Genomic DNA, 6,000 nt, shown 5'->3' with positions numbered 1-6,000 from the left:
ATTCATATCAGATTTAAATCATTTATTTCAGGCACTTCCGGGGGTAATTAGGATTTATCATTTATACACAAGATGAGTCCATGCATAAGCTACAATTTCCCATGTCAAACTAAATTTGGTCAAAATTTGGACTTGGGTCGTTCTTATATTCATATACTCAATTGTACATGAATAATACCAATGATTTCAGAGGGAAATTATGGTATACCTAAATGTAAGGGTACCATTGCTTTGGAATTGCTGAGACAATATCTTGGCACGAGGGCTTCCACCTCTAATAACTGATCCCTTTGAAGATGTGTCGGTCACGGGTGATCGTCATGCTTTATCTTTCACGTAAAAGCTTCCGTTCCACACTCTTAGTTCGAGAAGACTTACCATCATACTTCAAATTGTGATTAAAGGTAAAGACTCAAAATCAGACAAGTTGACGTGTTATGTCTATGGGAGGTGATTTTTTTTTAACCATGCATTGACTTGACAACGTTTAAGCACCTTTATTTCAGCTAATTTTGCTCCATTTCCTCTCAAACTTAAGTATGTGGTAGCTCAGACAATAAGCTGCAGTAATCATGCATTTTATTTTTTCAAATCTCCTCATCAGGTTGATAATTTTGCAGCTAAAAACTGAAAATGAGAATGGAATGTGGACCAAACGATTCCTGAATCATCTTTCACATGATAAGCTTACGTTCCTCATATTTTCTCGTCAAGACGTACATGGTCGAGAGGATAAAGGCGACGTCACAAGAGACGTGAGGTTGCACACGTACGGGTTCAAACCCCATAAGAGCACGAAACAAAATACTTATATCTTTTGCTTTTTTTCTTTTATGGAGTATTCACCTTCGTCCATGTAGAAATCACGTTTTCATGTAAACGTACACACACACAGGCACACGCACACACACACACACACACACACCACACACACACAATATCCCTTTGTTTTGTGTTGGAGACCACATTGCTTTGACAGGCAACTTGGACTTGAAATTACAAATGTTAAAGTGAAGATGACTCTTAAAAGACCGCATGGCCATTATTATTTATTATTATTATTATTTATTCGGCAATTCAATATACAATATACAATACAAGCTGACATAAAATACAAACAGAAAATCATAAATACATGATATAAAAATTGTGGTGGTTCCAGGTGCATGCTGCTGGTTGCCAGGGGAGGAAAAGGCAAACTTAATCACTGAGGCTCGAGACCTTCCTCCCCGACCAGTGCATGCACCCATGTTTGATTTTTTTTTTAACAATATAAAGACCTATTGGTAAATATTCATTCACATATCCTTTCCAATCAACTTACTTGGACACGCCGACACCACACGAAATTTTCAATTAGTTGCATGACAGAAACAATTTCATCTGAATTATGTAGGACTGTATAAAGAATTGGACTTCACGAATATTTCTCAATATTACTTCAAGTCGCTACCTAACATTATTTTCGTTGTCGATCACTGAAAATGAGAATGGAATCTGGTTGAAACGATTCCCGATTTATCTTTGTAACTGTATATTGATCGAATCCACGCGGCCACTCGTGGGAAGTTGAATAGCGCTATCAGTCACTTAACGTATATAGCCAAAAAACTGAATATCAATGTAAATTTGTGTTGTGTATAGCATACATAGATAGATTTAAGTTTCGCACAAGATCTTCGGATCTTCCGTGTGGCAGAATCGCTTAGCACGCTGCGTGTTTATAATGCCCGACCGGAAGGAGAGAAGTTAATCGAGTCCCGCAGGACTTTTTCCTTTTATTTCTTGTTTTTTCTTTTTTTTTCTGCAGTTCAGCTTCACTCTTATGTCATGAACACAGCTACTCTATTTCCCTTGTTTTGTATTGGAGTTTGGAGGTTGGGTTTGCTTCATTAATTTTGTCACACGTAATGTTGTAAATTGCCCCTTGACACAGTACCCCGCTTGCCACCATTCGTTTTCTCTTTCCTTTTCTCTTCATTTGTTCTTGTTATACTGTAGCAGGATATTTAGGAACGTGTACGTTTACATAACTAACAGGAATGGGAACTGAATTAATTATCTCTAGTCCAGGTGCATGGCGTCTCGCTTATCTCTTTGGAATTCCAGGTTGTTATTGTTTGACCAAATAATGGAGTTAAAGACAGGCAGGGAAGGAAGTGACTTGATATTGCTTCATAATGAGGAATTTCGGGCAACACCTTTCCAAGTGTAGTGATTATGACGGGGTTCTCTGTCGTTCACGTCGTTTATTTTCGTCATGGCTGTTTCACTAGTTAGCCATAGGTGATATATGTTGCTGGCATCTGGGAGAATAGAACAGATCAGTACCAAACTGGAATAGCCCTATAAGCAATGTGGTAAGCGTTCAATTGTTTGCATTATCTTTCTTCTTTAAAGTCAATCACTACTGATCGAAATACACAATATAATATGACACGTTCCACTGGTAGTTTAGGAAAAGGGAGTTTATGCACGATGCAATGATAAATGTGCTACCATTGATTTTAGAGACGTCATTGTGGTGTGGTACTGGTGATGGTAAGGGAACCATAGATTGCTTTTAAAGTAATGAGACAATCATTGGACCTTTGCATCAAGACCGTATTCCCATCTAGAATATAATGCATGTTCGTGCGGCGTTTTTTTTTTTTTTTTTTAAATACTGACGTGGACATTTTTAAGAATGTTATATCTAAATTTGTTTCTTTCCCCTAACATTTTTTTGTTGTTGAATATAAAGTTGGACGTTCCGTGACAGAGTACAAGAGCAGCGAGTTAGTTACAGTTTCAATGCATCTTGCATTATGTTTACCATCTTCTCTGACATTAAATTGATGGTTTTTATATTTGACATTGTCTGTCTATTTGCCAGTTTATGCTCATAAAACACTGCTATAACAACTAATACATTTGCTTCACTTGTCACACGCAATGATATGGATTGCAGTTGTGCATGCAGTTTTCCTTTTGCCACCTCTCGTTTTTCTCTCCCCTTTTCCCTCACTTTGGTTTTGTTATGCTGCAGATGGGAATGATTACAATAACATAACCCAACTTGAAGTAGGAATGAGAACTGAATAAATTAACTCTAGGCCAGGTGTATATAGCGTCTCGCTCATCTCTTTGAAATTTCAGGTTGTCATTGTTCGACCAACGGAGTTGAAGACAGGCTTTATGTTGCTATAGAGGTATCTCGCGCCACATGAATGGAATGCATACGCTGTTTAGTATTAGTAATAAACTTTTTCATGCCCATCCCTGCCAATAAAAGTGTGTTTGACGGGGTTCTGTGTCATTCTGCCTACGAGAAAGCAAAGTTTTATTTTCCCCATGGCTGTTTCTCTATGCGTAGCCGTGGGTGATGGGTGTTGTTGGCATCTGGGCAGTAAAGAACCGAGTATCATGCTATATAATACCCCCCCCCCCCCCGTTAGGTTCTAAGCGTTCAATACGGTGATATATCTTTCTTCTTTATTATGTCAATCACTGCTGATGGAATTACAGAATTATGTTATGACACGTTTCACTCAAAGCTTAAAAAACAAAGTTTATGCACGATACAAGTAATGGTGCATGAGTCCTATAGGCCATTGATTTTAGATGAGAAATTATGATATGCCTATAGTAGTGGTGTCATTGATTAGGAATTAATGACACGATTAAGCACTCCTTCCACTTTTAACTGTCCCCTTTGAATGTGTGTCGATCACGTGAGATCGTCATAAATTATCATTCACGTATAAGCTTACGTTCAAAGTGTACTCTTAGTTGGAGGAGACCTATATAGTTACATGGTTAAAGGTGATGTCTCTTTCGCTAGAGCCGTACGTTTGGCCCGTTTTTCTTTTGCCCTTTTCTCTCTAATTGAGGTATCACTTTCGTCCAGGATAAATCACATTCTCATGTAAACAGACTCACTTGCTCTATATCCCTTGTTTTGTATCGGAGGCTTCATTGGTTTTACTACTGGTAAATCTCACAGGCTTGTATATAGCTGTAAGAGCTCTCTGAACTGATCATTGTGATAGCAAGATTAGAGGGAGTCATATTGGTTATGTAAATAATGGTCAAAGGTCACTGTTAAAGCCAGGATGGTTATAAACACTTAATTGTCATGTTTTATTTGTACGTGTCGAGGATCACTTGGACCCCGTTTACAGTGCGAGGCTCGGCCGCGTTCGGTGTAACGCGCAAAAGGCCAATAATGCGGGGCCAAAATTGGCCTCGCATTAGGCCACGCTCTGGAGGTGGTCGCGGCCGCGGCCGAGCCGCGGTCGCGCCCGGCCTTTTTCTCAGTGTAAACGCAAACTGGGCTAAATGCGCGGCCAATTTTATATATTGAATATATTAGGGGGATTTTAGCCTGATGCTGTGTTATTCACTGCTCAGATACCAACAACACTCATCACCTACGGTTACGTATAGAGAAATAGCCATGACGAAAATAAGGTTTTCCTTTTAGGCCCCATGTCACAGTGGAAATTGACAAAAGTTGCCAAAAATTGACAAAATTGACCAAAGTTGCACAAAATTGTACAAAATTGCATAAACTTTTCACAAAGTTGCTCAAAGTCGCGCAAAGTTGTACAAAGTTGCATAAACTTTTCACAAAGTTGCACAAAATTGCGCAAAATTGTACAAAGTTGCACAAACTTTTCTCAAAGTTGCACTAAATTGCGCAAAATTGTACTAAGTTGCACAAACTTTTCTCAAAGTTGCACTAAATTGCGCAAAATTGTACAAAGTTGCACTAAATTGCGCAAAATTGTACAAAGTTGCACTAAAAATTGCGCAAAATTGTACAAAGTTGCACTAAATTGCGCAAAATTGTACAAAGTTGCACTAAATTGCGCAAAATTGTACAAAGTTGCACTAAATTGCATAAACTTCTCACGAAGTTGCACAAAAATGTGCAAAGTTGTACAAAGTTGCATGACCTTCTCACAAAGTTGCAAAAAATTGCGCAAAGTTGTACAAAGTTACATTAACTTTTCACAAAGTTATGCAAAATTGCGCAAAGGTTCACAAAGTCACATAAAATTGTACTAAGTTCCATTAACCCGTTGAAGACGAGCTGATTTTGCTATTACACGCAATTCTTATGACCCCAGCCCGATTATACCCGGGACTCGTCTTCAACGGGTTAACTTCTCACAAAATTCCACTTTAATTCTTCTCCCTTCCCCAAATGAGGTCCAAATGTGCTTGCTCCGTGCATTCTGTGCGCTTTCCTATCTTGTTAACTCTAATATCTTTGGTACTATCAAAGAGTTAACAAGATAGGAAAGCGTGCAGTATGCATGGAGCAAGCACATTTGGACCGCAATCGGCAGTCAGGCACAAGATCGAAATACTGTTCTTCCCCAAAAGAACGGTTTATGGCTGTTTTGGGGCCTGATGAATAATACATAAACCTTAGTCCCGTCATGCTTTGCGATGCGTTGCGTGTTATACCTATGGCCAACAAATGTTTGGTTTGCAGTACCGTTTTTCAAAAAATATTTACGGAAAATGTCATGGCTCAATATTTTTTACAAAGCGCATGAATCATGAAGAATACATAATGATACTTCTCTGTTAATATAAAAGAAAATGAGCCATGACATTTTTGAGAATTTCCACTGGAATACGTAATTAGGCTCGATATTTTTGAAGATTTGAACGAACCGTTCCTTATAGACGTGTTCGAACAGGCGCTTTGTCACTGCGTAACGCAATCTGGTAAGGGTATTGTTTGTTATCAGTTGGGTTGCAACTCGCTAATGTTTATCAATGTAACATCTTATCGTGAAGCTCAGAGACATAGAGTAGAAGGGGGGGGGGTGGAGCAGAATAGATGATTTGGTAATGTAGACAAACTATGTATTCACCTGTCAAATACAACCACATCACAATAGTCAGAAGGCGAACTGCATACATTAGTATTGCCAAGTCGGACAAACATTGTAGCTTGTCAAACCTATAGCAACATTCACTGCGGGTGACGATCATTCCATC

The sequence above is a fragment of the Diadema setosum genome, chromosome 6, assembly GCF_964275005.1.
Source record: "Diadema setosum chromosome 6, eeDiaSeto1, whole genome shotgun sequence".
Taxonomy (NCBI): Eukaryota; Metazoa; Echinodermata; class Echinoidea; order Diadematoida; family Diadematidae; genus Diadema; species Diadema setosum.
The sequence above is the reverse complement of the archived record's forward strand: the minus strand, read 5'-3'. Positions refer to the sequence as shown.